Source organism: Seriola aureovittata, chromosome 4 (assembly GCF_021018895.1).
Source record: "Seriola aureovittata isolate HTS-2021-v1 ecotype China chromosome 4, ASM2101889v1, whole genome shotgun sequence".
NCBI classification, from domain to species: Eukaryota; Metazoa; Chordata; class Actinopteri; order Carangiformes; family Carangidae; genus Seriola; species Seriola aureovittata.
The window spans coordinates 27,528,711-27,548,538 of record NC_079367.1 but is presented as its reverse complement, the minus strand read 5'-3'; the positions used below and the strand labels follow the sequence as shown (position 1 = coordinate 27,548,538).

The 19,828-nt window shown below is 41.5% G+C and overlaps 1 protein-coding gene across 2 annotated transcripts in view; it reads right to left on the bottom strand.

Annotated features, from left to right (window-relative positions):
• slc8a2b (solute carrier family 8 member 2b) overlaps window positions 1-19,828 on the bottom strand; it is a 162,625-nt gene that overhangs the window by 71,719 nt on the left and 71,078 nt on the right. Inside the window, exons 1-2 of one of the 2 annotated variants that reach the window (XM_056373472.1) lie at window positions 1,987-2,040; window positions 1,810-1,864 (exon numbers count right to left, since the gene is read on the bottom strand). The gene's annotated coding sequence lies outside the window, so the exon portion shown is untranslated. Of the gene's footprint in view, window positions 1-1,809; window positions 1,865-1,986; window positions 2,041-19,828 lie in introns of those variants that run through there. The other variant, XM_056373471.1, reaches the window with a different exon arrangement.

Here is a 19,828-nt window from a genome sequence, read left to right as displayed (position 1 = left end):
TGAACATGCATCTTCAGACCAAATGTGGACATCATACAATCCACAATCTGAGATTTTTAATACTGGATCTGGAAAACATTGTTGAGAGTCAGAGCTGAGACCACAGAGGTTTTACATTTTAACCTCCCCCACTGTTTCACTTCCTGAAATATGGTAATACGTCCTTTTCATGTGCTCTCTATTACTGGAAACACACCTCTGAGAGTCATCAACCTCATCAATTACACACACACACACGCACGCACGCACACGCACGCGCGCGCGCACGCACGCACACACACACACACACACACACACACACACACACACACACACACACACACACACACACACACACTTCATAACTCAAAGTTAGGTCATTCAGTGGTGCCATGCTTTGCCGAACTGCATCTATAAATACATCTGTCATTGTCACATCAGGCTGATGAGCTAATGGGTGTTGGGTGGTCAGTGGGGAGTGGGGGGTGGTTGTGGGGGTTGGGGGGGGGGGTAGTGGTGGTGGAGGTCCATGAGGAGACAGTATATGAGTCCTGTTGTAGTTTCCTCTCTCTTAACAGAGACCCAGAATAGATACACACACACACACACACACACACACACACACACATACACACAATACAATGCACAGAAGAAAACGCTGTACAATAATGACCCCCCAACAATTCCCATTCATCACCAGTTGGCTGGGTTGCCGTGGGATACAACTAATGAGCCATTACTGTTGCTGTTACCCAGAATACATTGCTTTAGCCCTTCAAGCCTTCAACCTCTTGGTCATTGGTTGACATGCACGTGTGACTCAAGTGTGTGTGTGTGTATATGTGTATGCATGTGTGTGTGTGTTTGTAAGTCTGTGCATCCACACTTTGATATTGTATCGTATATCTCAATATACTTCATGTCAACTCTGCGCGCGCGCGTGTGTGTGTGTGTGCACGCAGTGTGTATTGCTGTGAGTGTGAACGCCCCTTTTTAACTGCAGATCATTATCATGTAAGATCTTTATTACACAATGTAATAAAATGTTGGAGGTAAAGATGCAGCAGGACCAACGGCAAGAAAATGTGAACAGAACATGCATAATCTTAAGTGTTACATTTAAATGTTTCCCTGCTGGGAAACACACAAACAACACATGTTTGGAGCCACTGAATGTTTTAAGAGGCAAAAAACCATTCTTCTCTACTATGGTGACAAACATACATTAACATATAATTTGCCTCTTTCGGGTACAGAACAGTCTCACTGATGACTTTCAACTGCAACTGTAGATACTGCCTCTCTCTCCCTCTCTTTCTCTCTCACACACACACACACACACACACACACACACACACACACACACACACATCAGCAGGTAAAAGCCAAAGCAGACCACCACTTTTTCTCCTGTTTTAATTCTGCAGGGTTCCCTGTATAATATGTCCAAAAAATCGAGCTGCTTCACACATGGTGCCTTCAAGTGAGGTCAATCACGAGAGGTCACAACTTCGTAAGCAGGTTCTCTGAATGCTCTGAGTTCTGACGTATGCTGATGATCATCTAAATTACACTGGTGAAAAAATACCAGAAACAGCACAGACTCTAACCTCAATAGTAATAGTTTGGAAACACACTACTGCTTCTATAAGGTACATTTATATTGTATAATGGTGTGACCTAAGGTGGATCTGATCCCACACAGTGTGTGTTCAGCATTACACCATCTACACTTACTGCTCCTTTGACACTACACCTCTCCTCACATTTACAGACATTTCTTGTATGATCTAAGCAAGACATGCAAGGCAGGGAGGAGAGCAAACTCACCACTAGTCTCAGGTGCTCCTTCTTCAACTCTTGATCCACATAGAGCTCCTACTCACTGCAGAGAGAGAGAGAGAGAGAGAGAGAGAGAGAGAGAGAGAGAGAGAGAATAAGAGATGAGAGGCTTTCACTCTTGATGGTGTTTTAAACCTTTCGCAGCAAAGACTGAGGCAACAATACCTAAAAGCATCTTCAAAACACTGCAAACTCCCACAGGCACACACCAGCAACAAAAACAAATCCACAAACACCAAACGTCTCGCTTGAATATGGAGTACCACATCCCACATCAGCTCAAGGACAGAGGGAGAGAGAAAGACCGAGAGAGAGAGAGAGAGAGAGAGAGAGAGAGAGAGAGAGAGAGAGCGTGATGAACCAGAGGAGACAGACAGACGGCAGGAACAGAGAAAGTGAGAAGGGTGAGATAGATAGAGTTAAAGAAAGTGTGAGAGAGGAGAAAAAGAGGGATATGGGTCATTGTCATTTGTATAGATTAACTAGGTATGCAATCATCCCCAGAGATGGGTTCACGGATAATGAGCACAAACATTATTACACACACATACTGAGGTGTGTGTGTTCGTGTGTGTGTCCGTGTGTGTGCAGTATTTTTCCACCAGCGAGTCACGTTAGAACAGACAGAGTGAGAGTGAAGGGAGAGATGCAGGGTGAGACAGATGTATCGGTGCTGCTGATGTATTGGGTTGATTCGGGCCCTTTATTAAATAGTATTGTTGAGTCTGAGTCATCCACCGTAGATGATGACAGAGATTACTTTTGGGCCACAGCCACATAAAAACTCTTTATTACTTGTGATTAAATCCTGTTTTTAAGAGCTGGTGAACCTGAAGGGATTTCATTTAGGTGTTTGGTTTTAGCGTCCAACAATCGTCCACAAACAGTTTCACAAGCTCTTTCCCCCAGTCTGCAATAGAGCTGCAGGAATAACATGGATTTTTTAATGTGTTTTGCAAAACAGAAATGATCAAATCTTAAAATATTAAATTATTCACAATCAAGCATTTGATGCAAAAAGTTCTTTTATTAGCATTCATTTAATATACGACTAAAACTCCTGTATCAATACTGTGCAGTTCACTTTTCTGTCTTTTTGTATTATCTGTGTTAGTTTTTTATGATGTGTGACTCAGCCATTTGTACTGTAGTTTATCTTTTAGGAGTTGTTCAATATCACAACAAAATATTTTATTTTGGTGTCAGCAGAGCCCCAAGGAAAGACTTAGAGAGACTGTCACTGATGGAAATATGTTTGGTGCAAAAAGAACTGGGTCTGGGTCTGTCTGACCCAGTTCCCAATTGAAGAGTTAAACCTGATCCTCCCAAGAGAAGAAGATGTTCTACCCTTGCAAAAAAAAAATAATGGTGCATTCAGGTGCTCCTTGAAAGTAAAGTAAATATTTTCAACTTTATTACCAGGTGGTTGCTCTCTTCTACCAACAAAATATAAATCTAGCAAAACAAGGGGGACAGTGTGCACATCAGGGACAAAATCTATGATAGCAGTCATTTGAACAGATGATGAAACAGTAAGGTTAATGTGTACATTTATTTCCTTTTTTCTTTGCTCTAACACCCTGTGGTTTACAACATATTTCTGCTTTTTTTATTTTACATCCTGCAGCGGCGTTTTTACCTGAATGCAAAAGTCTGGTAAACATGATGTGGTCATTGGATATTTCCACACTAAACACTCCATTACACTACCGATCAGGGGAGAATGAATAATGAGTTACTGAGGGCTGCATTAAATACACATTATCAGATGTTTGTTAAAGAAAGCATTTCCTCAGCCTCTGATTTGGCAAACAACCAGAGATATAGAGAGATCAAATCCTCCATCCTCCTCCACAAGGTCCTGACCTCTATTAACAGGTCAATGGAACCTCTTCTTCACTCTGTCAATAGCTCTTTATCTGCTGAGAGGGACGGCTGGTTGGAGATGGACAGAGAGATGACCTATCGTTCTGGTGGCGGAGGTGAACTCATCTGATACGAGTCAATGGATCGAGGGGAACGGTGCACGCGCTGTAAACGCCGCGCGCATGAAAGGGCGCCAGTGTTTACACAATAGTTGCCTGGTTAGTTTCTGTGTTATGCTCAACTATGATGCTTCCAAAAGATGGTTTAACAGGAGCAGAGGAAGCAGCCTGAGCTGAGAGAAAGTGGGAAGATCAAATAATGAACTGCAACGCTTCATTTTAAATTGTAACATCACCATGTATTGATCAATACAGCTTGTATCTGCTGAAATAAAGCCCCTCCTCCACACACACACACACGCACACACACAAACAAATCTGAGAGGGGATGTTTCCTTGTCCTTATCATTAGTAGGCTGTTCCTTTACCTTGAATCACTGTGTGTGTGCCAGATTGGCTTCTAGATCAGGCTGTACTGTGTGTGTCTTGTATCGCTTTGAGGTTTACACCTTGGCAGAGAGGACATTTATTATCATCATTTCTTCAAATGGCTGTTTGAGGGTTAAGACTTAAGTTAAAGTTCAAGCTATATACATATACATAGACATATACATATATATAAATATATACGGTAACAATGACCCAAAGCTGTTTGTAGTTGCTGTAGTTAACTATACACAAAAAAAGCAAAAAAGGGATTTAACTACTTGAATCACAATGCACATATGAGCCACTGCAAAATGTAGTTAAACTACTACTTTAATTACATGTAATTCACTGCTCCCTAACACTGGTTATTAATGATATTTGTAGACGTGAAAAGGTGTGTATAATGTGTGTATGATGCTCTCTGAAACACAGCAGATAAAGTCTTTTACAGTCCTCAGGTGTGTGTCACTGTGCAATTGAAGAACTGCATCCTTGTCAGTGACACTAAACACCAGGTTTTTTTCTCTCTCTCTCTCTCTCTCTCTCCTCCCCTCCTGGCTCTTCCTTCAGGCTGTAGCTGATGTAAAGGTCTTGGCTAAAGGTTGACGCCAACACTCTCAGATGTTCGTTACAGAGGCATTCATCAGGACTGCAGACACTAAAGTTCACCACAAAATAATCTCCATCTCTGAGCTGTCTGTCTTATCGCTGTGCTCTTTCACTCTGCCTAGCTCCTGCCTGTCTTTCCTCTGCTACATGTAGTGCAATACAGTCATACATCCCATCACACCCTGCCTTTTCCTCCCTCTGCCTTTTCTCCCACCGACAAATCTCACAGTATTTCTAAAGGTCACGTCATGTGACATATTGAAAATAACATCCGCTAAACTGCAGCCATTCAGGTTTTTCATCAGATGGACAATATGTTTTCTACAAAGTAAAATCAATCAACACTCATCCTCAAATCTGAATCTGAATGTTGGTCACTGTGGCAACGAGGACATGAAAAGAAAATCATGTTGTAACACCATGTTGGGGATTCTGCTGTGAATAGAGTCAGTTTTATTTAGGTTTATTTGAGTGTGACTGTATATAACATCATGACCCGGAGGATAAGGCACACCAGTGAAAGGTGCACAGTAATCTACAGGAGGAAATGATTTCTCTCTCCAGGAAGAACTTCACACAGTCTCAACATCCTTCTCTTTCTTTTCAACCAAACATGATCATTGGATTACAAACTGTGTACCTTGTGTTTTAACGGATTACTTCTGTGAATCTGCTCACCAACAGAACATCACACGCAGAATCTTTTAGTATTCAACTATTTACTATTCAATGAAAATGGCTTGATTATCACGATCACTGCACTGGTCAATTCTAGCAGTTACTCTGTTCACCGAGCTTAGCTTAAGTCATAAAATCCACCTAACAGCACATCTGAAGCCCACTAATCAACACATTGCATCTCATTTGTTTGATTTCTACAAAACCAAATAGTGTACCTGCAACAGATAGCATGTGTTTCTTGGCTTGGAGCAGCTGCCAGGAAGCCAGCTGAGACTCCAGGAAGTTACTGGTCCCTGCCAAGAAATAGTCTGGTGTGTCTATGAAACAGGGCAAATTGTTGATTTTATACTTTGGCTTTTCTACGAATGAAGTAGATGCGATGTTAATTTGTGAGCTTTAGAGGTGATGGTGGGCTGACTGTGTCACCTTTGGACAGAGCCACTGTTGTACCTCTCTGCTGAACCAAATGATGCTGCAGCTATAAACTCCATTACTACCTGTCCTCTAGCAATAAATAAATGGATTTCTCTTAAAGAGAAATGCTGTTCAATAACCTGGGGAAACTGACGCCCTGGATTAAACCTGAGGTTTCAATTCTTGGCGTTATCTTGGATTCAGATCTAAGCTTCAAGTCCAACATCAACAAGGTGAAAAAAAACCTCCTTTTTCCACCTTAGAAACAGCTAAAGTACGGCCATTTATAAACCAAAAAGATGCTGAGAGATTGATTCGTGCCTTCATTTCAAGCCGCCTTGATTACTGCAACGCACTCTTTACTGGGCTCCTGAAAAAAAACCACTGAGAGACTTCAGCTCATTCAAAACGCTGCAGCTCAGCTGTGAACCAGAACCAAGAGGAGAGAGCACATTAGTCCAGTTTTAGCTGCTTTGCACTGGCTTCCTGTTACATTTAGAACTGATTTCAAGCTCCTCCTCCTTAATGGACAAGGACCAAGCTACATTGCTAACTTCCTCTGTTCATGTGAAGCACTTGGTGCAGGTCATTTCTTTCTTGTAAAGCAGTTCGTGCTACATTTCTTGTATGAAAGGTGCTATACAAATAGAGTTTATTATTATCCTTATTATCATTATTATTATCATTAACAATTTGTTGTTTAAACATGTTTGACAATTGTTTGAATGTAATCAGAATTAGGGTCTAGAATAGGAAATAAATACTGTAGTTGCAATTCCTCAAATCATCCCCCGAGATCCATAAATATGAATTGTTTTGACTTAAAAACCTGCAGTTCCCATGGCAAAAATCTACCAGGGCAAATGACAGCAAGCATTTCATTGTTTATTAAACAGGTTATTGTTAGTGACATCAGTGCTGTATCCAGCTGAGAGGATAGAGAAGCACCTCTCTAACAGAAGGATCTACTTTCAAACCTGTCCTGCATCCTCATCCCACAGTGGCTGCCTTAATGTAAATGCAAATACTTGGAGCAAAGATGCAGATGGATCTATAAAAGCTGGATGAAGGAGGACTGCGATCACAGGCAGGAGAACAGATAGCTGTATACATGCATACATATATGGTCATAATGCATCCACGAAGGCCACGAAGTAGCACTTTAAAAACACTTCAGAGCTCTCCACGCAATTTATTTGAAAAACTCCCAGCCACAGGGCGAAGAACTGAGCAGAGAAATGAAGGCTGCTCTCATAGTCACACTCTTGCTTCTCAAATGCACAGAGGAAGCGAAGCCGCGACTGTGATGTTTTTCATTCCGTTTTTCCTGACAAGTCCATGGAGTCACTTTATGAATTTGTTTATGCTGCATCAGTCATAGTGACCCTGCACTGACCCAGAGGAGGTAAATGTCAACAGCACTGACTCGGGCTGACATCAAGTGATGAGAGTGAGCTCAAAGAGAGAGCTGGGGCGTCCGCAGCTATAGATGACTGTAAATTAAATACACTTCAAGATCAAGCCCAATGAAGGGAAACACAACAGTTTGTGAGAGCTCCACGAACTAGTAAGTAATCATAAAAGTTCACCAACATTCAAAAGTCACACCTGCAGACGTTTAAACACGGCAGCTGAGCCAGTGTTACTCCTTCACAGAGCAGATGCTCTTTATCAGTCTGGTGAATCAAGCACAGTGGCAGCTCTCTGCTTTCTTCCTTGAGTGTTAGCAAAGTTACGGAGCCCAGACGGACATCCATTAAACATCAGACCTCGATTCTGACTATGGACAGAATTACATAACTTGAGGAGGCGCTAGCAGGGACAGAGATTTGTCAACCAAATATTCTTCCTCTCATTGTGCCGACGTCTCTGGGGAGTAGAAAAATCACAGTAAGCAGCTACACTGGCAGCTCTGTGAGGCTGTAGATAGTCAAAGTGGCAACAATGGCAATCTTATCAATCTAATGTTTATTCATGTATTCCATATTCACAGTCCTAGTTTAGCATGTTAGCATGGTATTAGAATTAAACACAGAGTACAGCTGAGACTTAAGGCAATGTCATTAGTTTTGCAGGTTTTTGGCCTAAAACCAAAGCACTCAACAAATGTACATTCCGACTGGATGATGCCACTACATGAAAAGCCAGGGAAGTCATTATAATTCATTCTGAGGAGGATCTGAATGTCTGTAAAATAATTTATGTTAATCCATGCAACTGTACAACTCAGCCATTAGGATACGTCTGAAGACCATGGATGTCTGGACCAGATTTGGTCCCATTCCATCTTGTTGAGATATTTCACTGGAAAACTGACAATCTAACCTTCTGGTGATGCTAGATGAAAAATGAGGAGATCACCAAGTCTCACCCTTGTAGAAAGAGGTGGATAAACACCGACCTGACATTGACATCCCCAGGGCCACTAGTGCTGCTGGTGGGGCTGAAAATAAACTCATTGAGACCCATTTAACGTCCTTTAAGGACACAGTTTTTGACACTGCCCCCTTTTAGGCTACAACTGCACCACAACTACACACATGTAAACCCAACAAAACCAGAACACCATGAATCCACCGCTCTAATATAAAATATGGCACAAAATTAAAGTGGGCTACTTAAAATACATATGTCTGTTTGTGATGATTTGGCATCAAAGCTTGGAGGATGATCTCTCTAATCAGTAAAGCAAATTATACATCGACTGAAACACCAAATACTGTAACAAGTGAGAGACAAGTCAGAGACCATAGCTGAGGCTAAGGTCTGGAGCTAAGGTCGGGAGCTATGGTCTGGAGCTATGGTCTGGAGCTAAGGTCTGGAGCTATGGTCTGCAGCTGTGGTCTGGAGCTATGGTCTGGAGCTATGGTCTGCAGCTAAGGTCTGGAGCTATGGTCTGGAGCTAAGGTCTGGAGCTAAGGTCTGGAGCTATGGTCTGGAGCTAAGGTCTGGAGCTAAGGTCTGGAGCTATGGTCTGGAGCTATGGTCTGGAGCTAAGGTCGGGAGCTATGGTCTGGAGCTATGGTCTGGAGCTATGGTCTGGAGCTAAGGTCTGGAGCTATGGTCTGGAGCTAAGGTCTGGAGCTATGGTCTGGAGCTAAGGTCGGGAGCTATGGTCTGGAGCTATGGTCTGGAGCTATGGTCTGGAGCTATGGTCTGGAGCTATGGTCTGGAGCTAAGGTCTGGAGCTATGGTCTGGAGCTAAGGTCCGGAGCTATGGTCTGGAGCTATGGTCTGCAGCTATGATCTGGAGCTAAGGTCCGGAGCTATGGTCTGGAGCTATGGTCTGCAGCTATGGTCTGGAGCTAAGGTCGGGAGCTATGGTCTGGAGCTATGGTATGAGAGTGGGATATTTTACCACATGTGCCACGTTGCAGCACTCGCCCAAACTGCTCAGCGGTCCAGAGATCAGATTGTGGTTTCACTGTGTAGCTTCAAAATGTAAATGAGTACAACTGTTTGAGGGGAACCAGGGAAAAAAAGACCTCTCAGTAAACTACTCATTAAATACAAATACATGTAAAATAAGGTTTTGCATTGGCACATAATCTGAGCGAATGCAGCTGTATGAAGACAAAAAAAGTACACCATACATATGAGTGTTAATTTCCTCTTTATCTTCCCAGCTGCAAACACTCCTCACACCTCCCCCCTACAGAGCTGTGTTCTCCTTCCACTCCTCATTAGAAAGCACATGCGTTGATAATTACCACTACCATGCATGAAGAGCCAAGATCTTTGTGAGTCTTCTGTATGTCCACATGTTTTCATGAACAGTGTATGTTGTGTGTTTTCTGTATGTTTGTTTACAGGTTTGTGTGTATTTGTGTGTTTGTGTTGTGTGTTGAGCTCTCTAGGCCACCGTAACCCATTAGTCTTGTCTATGTGTCACAGAAACATATACATCAACATACGGTGAACTCAACAACAGACGGTGGAGAATGTGCACTTAAAGCACAACAGATGACTTGAACACACACCCGGTACATCAATCATCTTTTCAAAAATAAAATCATGATACATCATTCAAAATCATTCAATCAGCTGCCATGACAGCGGTTTCATGTGGTGTGTTCTTCATTTGGTTTGGTTCATTCACGCTGGAAGACCAAACAACTGCATCAAGACCACTTGAAAAGATTTATTGATCCACATCCAAGTGAACTCAACTGTCCAGGAATCGACGTCCAACATACGGGAGTTCTCAGAGATCATTTGGTAATCATTACGACTAAGTAGCAAATGCATCATGGTAAAAGTGCGGGGATTTCCCCTGATATCTAGAAAGAGAAAGAGTAAATTGTTTAAATTGTGAAAATAGGGCCCCATAATTTAAATGTACTAATTATATTATTAATTTTAAATTTAAAAGATTAAGGGATTAAAGATTTTCTCTGTCTTTACAAAGTCATTGCTTTCTACATGGCACTGATTTAAAAACCTTTGATATCCTCAACGTATTTAGCAAATTACTTCACTTCAAATAACTGGAAAAACTATTTTGTTATTTCCCCATTGGCATCGTTCCTTGAGACTATAATACAAACCATTATTTCATCTACATAAATTCTTGGAGCTCTAATTAACTGAACGTGTTTTCCCTGTCGACGAGGGCAGCACATTTCCAAATCTGCGACCCTCTAGAAACCAAACAAACTTATTCCAAAAATCGTTTACATTCGGGTGTTGGAGAGTCCTTTCCTGAACCTCCTCCTGAGGGTGCTTCCTTTCTTTTCTCCTACTGAAGGTTTTTTTTTTGCTGAGTTCTTCCTCCGAATCGAGGGTGTCAAATCCTGTACAAACTGTAGAGCCGTTTGAGGCAAATTTTCTAATTAATGGTTTTGGACAATATGTGTGGACTTAGGTCTTGGAGAATGGACAGTGTTTATTCCAACATCCCTAACATCATGTTCATGTCTTTCACATCAGGAAAGTGTTAAAATTGTTAAGTACTATTTCCAATACTAATTGAATAAGTGAGGGGTTATACTTTATGAAATAAATCGTCAGTCAGCACACAGTTACCATGGCTTCACGTTACCTTGCGTACCTGTAGTGTAGTCAGGTACATTTTAAATTTGGGAAACAGACAGCAGGGGAATCAGATCAGTATTCAGTATTAGTGGACAAAGAAGACATGGGCATCTACCTTTATACTATATGGGACCTTTTAACTCTAGTGTTTGCATTGTGTTTTAGCTGTTTACAGGATTTTGTATCTTGTATCTGTGTTAATCTACTCAGAGACTTGGCGTACTTCTTTCCTAACTGTTGATCTTTCCTTCAAGTCTTCCTTCCCTAGCTCATTCAGGAAACACAGTAAATCTCATGTAAGTCATGACTGTTAGCAGTGAAGTGCTACAGTGTATAGTTATAGCGATAGTGCTATCCTCACGCTACAATGGATTCACGCAGCACGGAATGATGGTGCAACCTTCTCTTCACACTGAACTAACAGGGAACTTCTCCGCTGTGGAGACTCATTTCTTCCTTTTCAGATGACTGTGTGCAAACAGCTACACTTGCAGCCTCTTCCCCTTCTCCTCCCTCACATTTCCTCCTAATTGCGTTCTCCTAATTGTGGGGTGTTCATGTATTCATGGGACATCTCTCTCCACATTGTGCTCTGTTTTTTTGCTGTACAATCACCCTCTGTGTCTCTCTCCTAATCATGTTCTAGTTATGTATTTCTTTGCTTCCCCTCTCACTCTCTCTTCACTAATTACACCCTGTTGGTCTGTTGTTGTACTGACCTTGTGCCCCCTCTTTCTCTGTATATTCATCACTCCAGCGGACTGTTCGGCCTCTTGTCCTTTCCCATCTATTTTCCTGTCAATCTATCCCCACGCAGTCACCGCTTCCAGCCTCCTTATTTTCCAATCGGACCTCTCGCTGCTCTTGACACAGATCTAATTTAATAACGTCTGCATGAATGTGTGATGAGGACTGTCTTCATCACTGGCATTTCCGCTGTTATTTTCTTATGAACTCGCTGACTTACAAACGAAAACTTTCCTGTTAATTTACAACAAGCTTGATCTGGGTCCGTTAAGGAATCAGTCAATCAACAGAAAGTTAATTAAACGCACAGTATGTAACTTCTGCCGCTAGAGGTCTCTCGATCAGAACAATAACAAAAGAATGCGTTGGTTGATGTCATGACATAGTGTGGGATCATGGGAGTTGTTGTCTTCACCAAGAGGTCCCCTCCTCTCCAAATCAAACAGACCCGGTGATTCAAAACACTGAATGAAGCAGTTTGACATTTGAAGTCAGTGTTTGAGCGACGCTATCACGAGGACAGAGACTCAGGGAAGAGTTGGAGCTGAGATTGATGCCAACCTTTGTTCTGATTGTTTCTCTGATAACTTATGAAGCAGACGTTCAGCAGGTTTTTATAATTATCCACAGAGGTGTCCTCCTCTCCATAACAAACACACCAGGGGATTCAAACCAGTAGAAAACACCCAGAAAGCAGTTTCACTTTAACAATCAGAGCTTCACTGATGCGCTTCAGTGACACAGGACAGGTCGTCTCCAGCAGCTGGGAGCTGAGCTGTCTAACATTTCCTCAGCTTGTTTTCTCTGATAACTTCAGATCCAGACGTTCGACTACTAAAATCCTTCATCTGGTTCAAATTTAGAGCTGAAAACCACCAAGGTGTAAAAAGCGTATGTGGCTTAAAACTAGATAAAAGTCAATGTTGAGCTTCTGGCAGGAAACCACAACGCCGACCCAATGCACATATGGGATATGATGTCATTGACAGGCGACTAAATGCCAGGTATTTACCATGATTAAAATAACAGATTTCTCTGGTTTGAGAATTGATGATGATGACATTTGTGAAAATGTAAGTACACAACTCTAAATAATAACTAATGAACTCTAATAAAGAAATATAAAACGTAGGTCTAGTCATTTTTAGACATTCTAATGCGGAAAAGTTACATATTATAACTTAAACAATATTTTTGATAACTCAAAGGAAACATCAAGTCTTAAAACTGCTGAATTTAGTAAAGTATGCAACTTAACATTTTTATGATTACTGGCATTTATCTAAACTGACAGTCATTTCTACAAGCTCCTTCCTAATGGTCCATCTTCCTTTGTTTTAGATGGAAACATTTATTTAGGGGGTAACAGCCTTATTTCAGACACATGAATCTTTGTATTAAACTTCCAGTTTTAAGAATGGAATTCAGAATGATGTGTTTTTACGCACATGATGAAAGACAATGACAGAGATCCAATTTCATCTTTTCTCTGTATTTGTCTCCTGTCTCTGTACATTACAAAACAATTTAACAGGTGAGGGCGAGGCGAAGGAGGAGGAGAGGGCAGAAAACAAGGAGGAGAAGGAGAAGTTGGAGGAGGAAGAGGAGGAGGGGGAAGAAAACAAAGGGGCGGAGGAGGAGGGGGAAGAGGAGGAGGGGGAGGAGGAGGAGGGGGAAGATGACAGAGGAAGCTGGGGAGCCGAGCGAGAAGTGCAGGTACAGGCTTCCTGCCTCTGCTCTCCTCCTCTCTTACCACTCTCTGTCAAAGACAGACAGAAACAAGGTGAACCATATTCCAGAGAGGGAAAGAGGGAGAAAAGAGGGAGGAAAAATAGGAAACGAAGGGAGGAAGACGAGAGAAAAACTGTCAGGGTGGATTTCGTGGAGGATTTCAAGTTGTATCTTCAGATGTTTGCCATTCCTGTTGTTAAATCATGATGAAGAGAGTCGATGAGCAGGTACAGGAAGAAAGACAGAAAGCTGAAGTTTCCTGATCAGCATGATGGACAGATTGATGTATAGATGGAGATTTGTTGGATGAAGGGTGGATTGATTATGGATACACAGATCAATGGGTGGCTGGATGAAGACATGGATAGATGGATGTATTGATGGAATGATTGGTGTATGAATGAATTGATGGATTATAGAGTGAAAGAAGCCTGAGAGTCTAGAAAGTGCACATAGCACCACAGTTGGTTATTTTTCCAATTTTTCTGACCAAAAGAGAAAAAAAGAAATGTATCTGCCTCCTGTCTTCTCCTCTCTCCCCTCTCTAAAACACACACACACTCCTCCTGAATAATTTACACCCACTACTTCCTCTCCCACATTAATCTGTCACCTCCTCTGCTTCTCTGTGGCCTGTGTATACATGCTCTGTGTGTATCTGTGCATGTATGTGCGAGTTTATTGGCACGTGTGTGTTTCATTATGTATGTTTCGCGCATGGGCGTGCACCGTGCGTGCTCGCTGTTTACAGGTTTCTGCGGTGGCGGGCATTCGATTAGCTCAGACACACACTGAGACGACAGCGTTTTTAACTTACAAGTAGCTCGGCTCTGCACAAAGCCGCCCACTCCTGCACAGGACTCAAAGCACAGCAGCGTGACAAACAGCACAGAGCTGCCGGCTGCCAGAACACCACAACTGCTGCGAACTCTGGGCAGAAATCCTCTCACATCCTGCTGGATCGGAGAGGTTTTCTCTCAGAGGAAGGTAAACAGTGGCGACGTGTCAATATTTTCATATAAATAAATGTCAGATCTGATACTCTATATTAATTAATCAGTTCGAGCCAACAGAATATTATATATATATATATATATATATATATATATATATATATATATATATCCTTTTCCAAACTATATACCAAACACTGGCTCATTGGCTGGTTCCAGCTTCACAAACTTTTCTCTGTCTTATATGAAAGTAAATAAAATATCTGCGGTTTTGGACTGTTGGTCAGACAAAACAAGACTTCTGAAGACGGCAGTGTTTGGCACTGAGAAATCTTGATGGGCTTACAATTTTTTGACACTTCAATTAAATAAAACTAGACTTACCGCCTCGTGGTTGTATCCCTCCGCCACAGTTTCAGTTTACATCCCTGTTTATCAAGAGTCATAGAAAATATGAACCACTTCTGTCAAATTGCTGGGAAGTCTTGAGTTACCTTGAACTTTGACCCCTAAAATCTAATCAGTCCATGAGTCCAGGTGAATGTTTCTACCAAATTTAAAGAAATTCCCTCACAGCGTTACTGAGATATCACGTCCACAAGAATGGGACGGACGAACAACCCAAAAACATGATGCCGCTGGTTGTCACTTGTACAGAGGCATAATAATTGGCAGTTTAATTAATAATGAAACACACACACACAAACACACATAGACATTCTCTCTCACTCACACACACACACACACACACACACACACACAGTAGAAGCCCTGTTTTAAACAACATGTTTGCCTTACATATTTAATGCAGGGCCTGGCATAGTGTGTGTATGTGTGTGTGTGTGTGTGTGTGTGTGTGTGTGTGTGTGTGTGTTGTGATCACTGAATCCTGCCTTCATTTAGTGATTAACAAGATAACCCGATACATCAGATAAGGATTACCACCCTGACAGACATAAACACACATGCACAAACACAGAGGCATCATGAATATTACACACATACAGTATATATATACTGTGTGTATATGTATATGTATATGTGTATATATATATATATATATATATATATATACATGTATGTATCTAAATATATATACAGAGTGTCTGGTTATTCTCTGGCAGGAAAAACCTTCTGCTGCACAGGAACTCTGTTTTATTTATACCAGAGCATCTGAAATTAGCAGAGGAAGAGCTGGATGGTTGTTATGAGTAGCTGAACACCTCAGTTTCAGAAAGATCACTAACATAAAACTGGAAAATAGTATTTGTCAGGCCAACGTAAAGTTAGGAATTGGACACACGTTGGACACACGTTGTTAATGTTATACAAACTGAAACATATCCACTGTGAAATGCTGTTTCTGGCCCAAAAAAATGTATGTTATTTTAAAGAAATAAATCATTTGGAAGCGTTCAAAACAAAATTAGATGAGAGTAAAGTAATCATGCCATCTTCCTCCAATCATACAAAAGTGGCAAAGTGGCAAATGTTTTCATGGTCAGTGTAAAAATGCTGTGTAAATCATCTAAACCGGATCTGTGTGAAATATATCACAGTTACATTCATTTACTGGCTGTAATTCAAACCAACTCTGATGTATATGTGTTTGAATGTATACAGTGTATATTTACCATTTCATACAACAGAAATGCCTGAGGAGGCTGCTGTGAATCATTGATAGTTCATTATTCACAGCTGATCGGAGAGACCATGTATAAATTAGACTTCTGCTTTAATTTCATTTAGTTTTACTATGTTACATGTCGTTGTATATTCATGCAATCCTTCATCCACAGAGGTTGGTTGAAAACCCCAGTTCCTCTGCTGGAGGCTAATGTTGTCGTTACACAGAACACAGACATTGCATCATATGTGACTGATCAGTTTGGGCTGCTGTATGTTCTCTCTCTGTTCCTCATGAAGGTTTGATGACAGTCATGAAAACACTGAGCTGCGGATTTTCTCATTTTCAGCAGCACCAAACATGAAAGAGCGTAAGAGTGGAATAAATGCACCGCTCAGTAATCTGCTCCTCTTCAATAATACAACACATGTATTTTGTGGAAATCCATTTGGAAACTAAACCTCCATGATTGCTGCTTTCTATTAAGTGAATGAAACAAGATAAGCATGATTACTGTGGGAGTATGATGAGTGTGCAGCACATAAGGTTAGGTACATCGTTTGCTAAATCTAATGCAGTCCAATACAACAGCCCTTCAATAAATCCTCCTTCATGCAGGTTGACAGAATAAAAACTCCTGTCAGTGTAACTGAACAACTCAACAGCACCACAAACTACAGCCTCCAATGATCAGACAGTTCACTCAAGATTGCGACCTTCATGAAGGCAGTGTATGTCTAATGCTGTGAAGGTGCTGTAACAGTCAACAAGCCCCAGACAAATCCATCCAAACAATCCCATGACGTCTAATCAACAGCTGAACAATTTAATGAGCGAGTAGAAGGTTTATTCCTTTAAGCTGCACGCTTCAGTCTGTGACAGTGTCTGTGGTCATTAATGAGACGATGTCACACATAAAGGATTTGACTGACACAAAGGCGGCCGGCTTAGTGTCTACTCCTGAGAGAAAAAACCTTATTGTCCGACTGACTTCCGGGCCGCTGCAATGGTTTGACCCACAGTGACACAGCTCAGACGCTGCTGGCTGACGTGGTGGATTATAAAAAAAAAATCTTTTCAGGTGTGCAAATGACTTCGAGGTTCACTTTGTAACCCTGCGAGGAACAAGCCAATTCAAGTTGGCAGTGACGCTGTGGGCGACAGGAAGACGGAGAGCTCAGCTGAGCAGCACAATGTGATGCATTGTTGTGAAAGTAGCTTTCTGAAGTGAGAAGTGAACATGTGCTGAGTGAGTGCAGCCTGCAGGGAGCTGTGAAAACTCACTGCTCCTCTCCGAGCTGGAGCGGAGCCTCCTCCTGCCTCCTGATGGAGGTGTGGGAAGAGCGGCGGGGTGGTCGAATCCAGGGACTGATCATCTATTCCCTCCTTGTTTCTGATTTATTTGTGAATGTATGATTTGTCAGGTTTGCTGTGTTGCATGCTACTCATTTAATGCACAGTGTTTTATTCAGCTCAGTCTGTTCATACTGGATGATTCTGCAAGACGTTAGAGAGCAGCTGGTGAACATAGTGGAGCATTTAGCTGCCAAAGAGCCAAATATTTCACTCAGGGGTTGGTAGAGACTGAAACCAGAGCTTACATTTGCTAGGTGACCAGAAACGAGACTGTCCTCCTGTAAAAAACCAGCCCATAGGTTGTCTGTGCAGCAGGTTATTATGACTCGTAGTTTATTATGACTCGTAGTTAGGTTTTGTTGCTAGGAGACATCTAATGGTTTTAGTAATGATGACAGGAGCAAAGGGAAAAGTGTGGTGACGTATTATAAAGAGAGACAAAGTCCACGTCAGGAGGAGGCTGTGGTGGATGGTTGGATATGACACAGGAGAGCGCTGTTTGATTCCCATGTGAAACCAGCTGTTTATCTTGTTTCTATTATCCATGACCGCTCGACAAAGTTAACCACATTGTTATTATTGTAACTATGACAACAAAGACTGTGCAATGTCGAGGAAGTACTTATTTGGACCCAAATCCCAGCATATCCGAACCCTAACGAAGTAGTTCTAGTGCCTAAACCTAACCAACCCATAACTATTATTATAGTAACCATAGCAATGGAGGTAGGTATGTCGCTCTCGCTACAGTCTGCGTAACCATGACAACCAAGGTCTGGTACGCCAGCTGCTGTAGGGGGCGCTATTTCAGGCGACACTCCTGTGGGTCGTTTCAGAGGGTTGAAAACAACGACCTGTGGTTGTTCAGGTCGGAGGAGCTGCTGTCAGAAACACAGCGTGACTCTTAACTGCTGGATGTGTAAATAAGCAACTGTTTAAAGTTTTTCATATCAGATTAAAGTGTGATAATATGCCAGTGTTGTGCTCACAGTTTGTTTCCACTGCTATCAAGTGGCTAAAAAATGATTGCAGCTTTAAAAACCAAACTAAAGATCAACTCACTGCACATGTGTACGTCTCCTCTGCGTCCTCATCTGGAGGAATATTTTTATAATTTAACACCTGTGCTGTTTTTCTCCCAACGCTAACAGGCTACCTGACAAATAGGCAGAAACTTTGAACCTGCTTCTGAATTCATTGTGACATAATGTTTGATCAACAGATGGAGGAAACTGAGAAACAGGAAAAGAGAGGTAAAAGGAAAGGACGGTGTTCAAGATTCTGTTTTAAGAATGCAGTCTGGGGTTTATTAGCAGCTTGTTTCATCGTAATATTCTGGGAGGATAAAGAAATGAGTTGTTCGGAGCAGCTGAAGGTGATGAAAGCAGGAAAAGACGACAGGGGATTTAGGTCTCGTTAAATTAACTGACAATCAATGCACAGTTTTAGTGCTTCACCTCTGTTAAATGAAAGAGGTGCCATGTAAAACAAACAAAGATGAGAGAGACAGGTTTACTGGTCAGGTCATTTACAAAACATTATTGATCTTGAGAGGGGACCACTGGATTTATTTCCAGTTGGAGGAGATGAAGCAACGGCTGATGAAAGATGGAGGTAAGATGCTGAGGAGGAAGAAAGATCAGGACTGTTATGGGACTGAGAAGAGGGATTTAACAGGCGCTGGCTTGACTGACAGACTGGTTATATCAGCACTTTGTAGACAAGAGCTCATCAACACCCAGACCACAACAAGAAAACAAGATGGGAGATGGGCGTGTTGTCAGGAGGGAGATAAAGAATGCAGAAGATCTGCTGCCATTTATCATCCTGCACTAAAATACACTATTATACTATTACTAGTAGCATTAACAATTATAATCACAAGTCGAAGAAGAAGAATGAGGAAGAGACAAAGAAGAGAGAAAAAAAAAACAATGCTTTTTTGCAGCATTAAATTTACTGTTGTGCTCATTTAGCAAGCATATTATTTATTCATTTATTTTTATCGATTAATCATTTAGTCTATGAAATGTCAAAAATACTGATTTATATCAACCACTATTTCCCAAAGCCCTTGGTAATAATAACAACAAACTCTCACATATTAATCATCTGAGACGTTGTTGTTCACATTGGACACTGTGAACGATGAGTTCAGTACAAAATGTTTTGTTGATAAAGCAGGATAATATTATAATGCATATTTGGAATGAAAATGATCTTTTCATTGATTTTTTTTTGCCTTGTTCTCTTTGCCTACTCTGATTTAACTGTGTATGTGTGTGTAAGTAAAATATTCACTCACCGAGCACTTTATTAGGAACACCATATAACACTGGGTGGTTCCTCATGGATTCCACCAGATGTTGGAAATGTTCCTCTGAGACTCTGCTCCATGGTGACATGACTGCATCATTTCTGCAGAGTTGTCAGCTGCACATTCAAGCTGCCAATCTCCTGTTGTCCCACATCCCTAAGGTGTTTTGGGGGGGGTGGGGGGT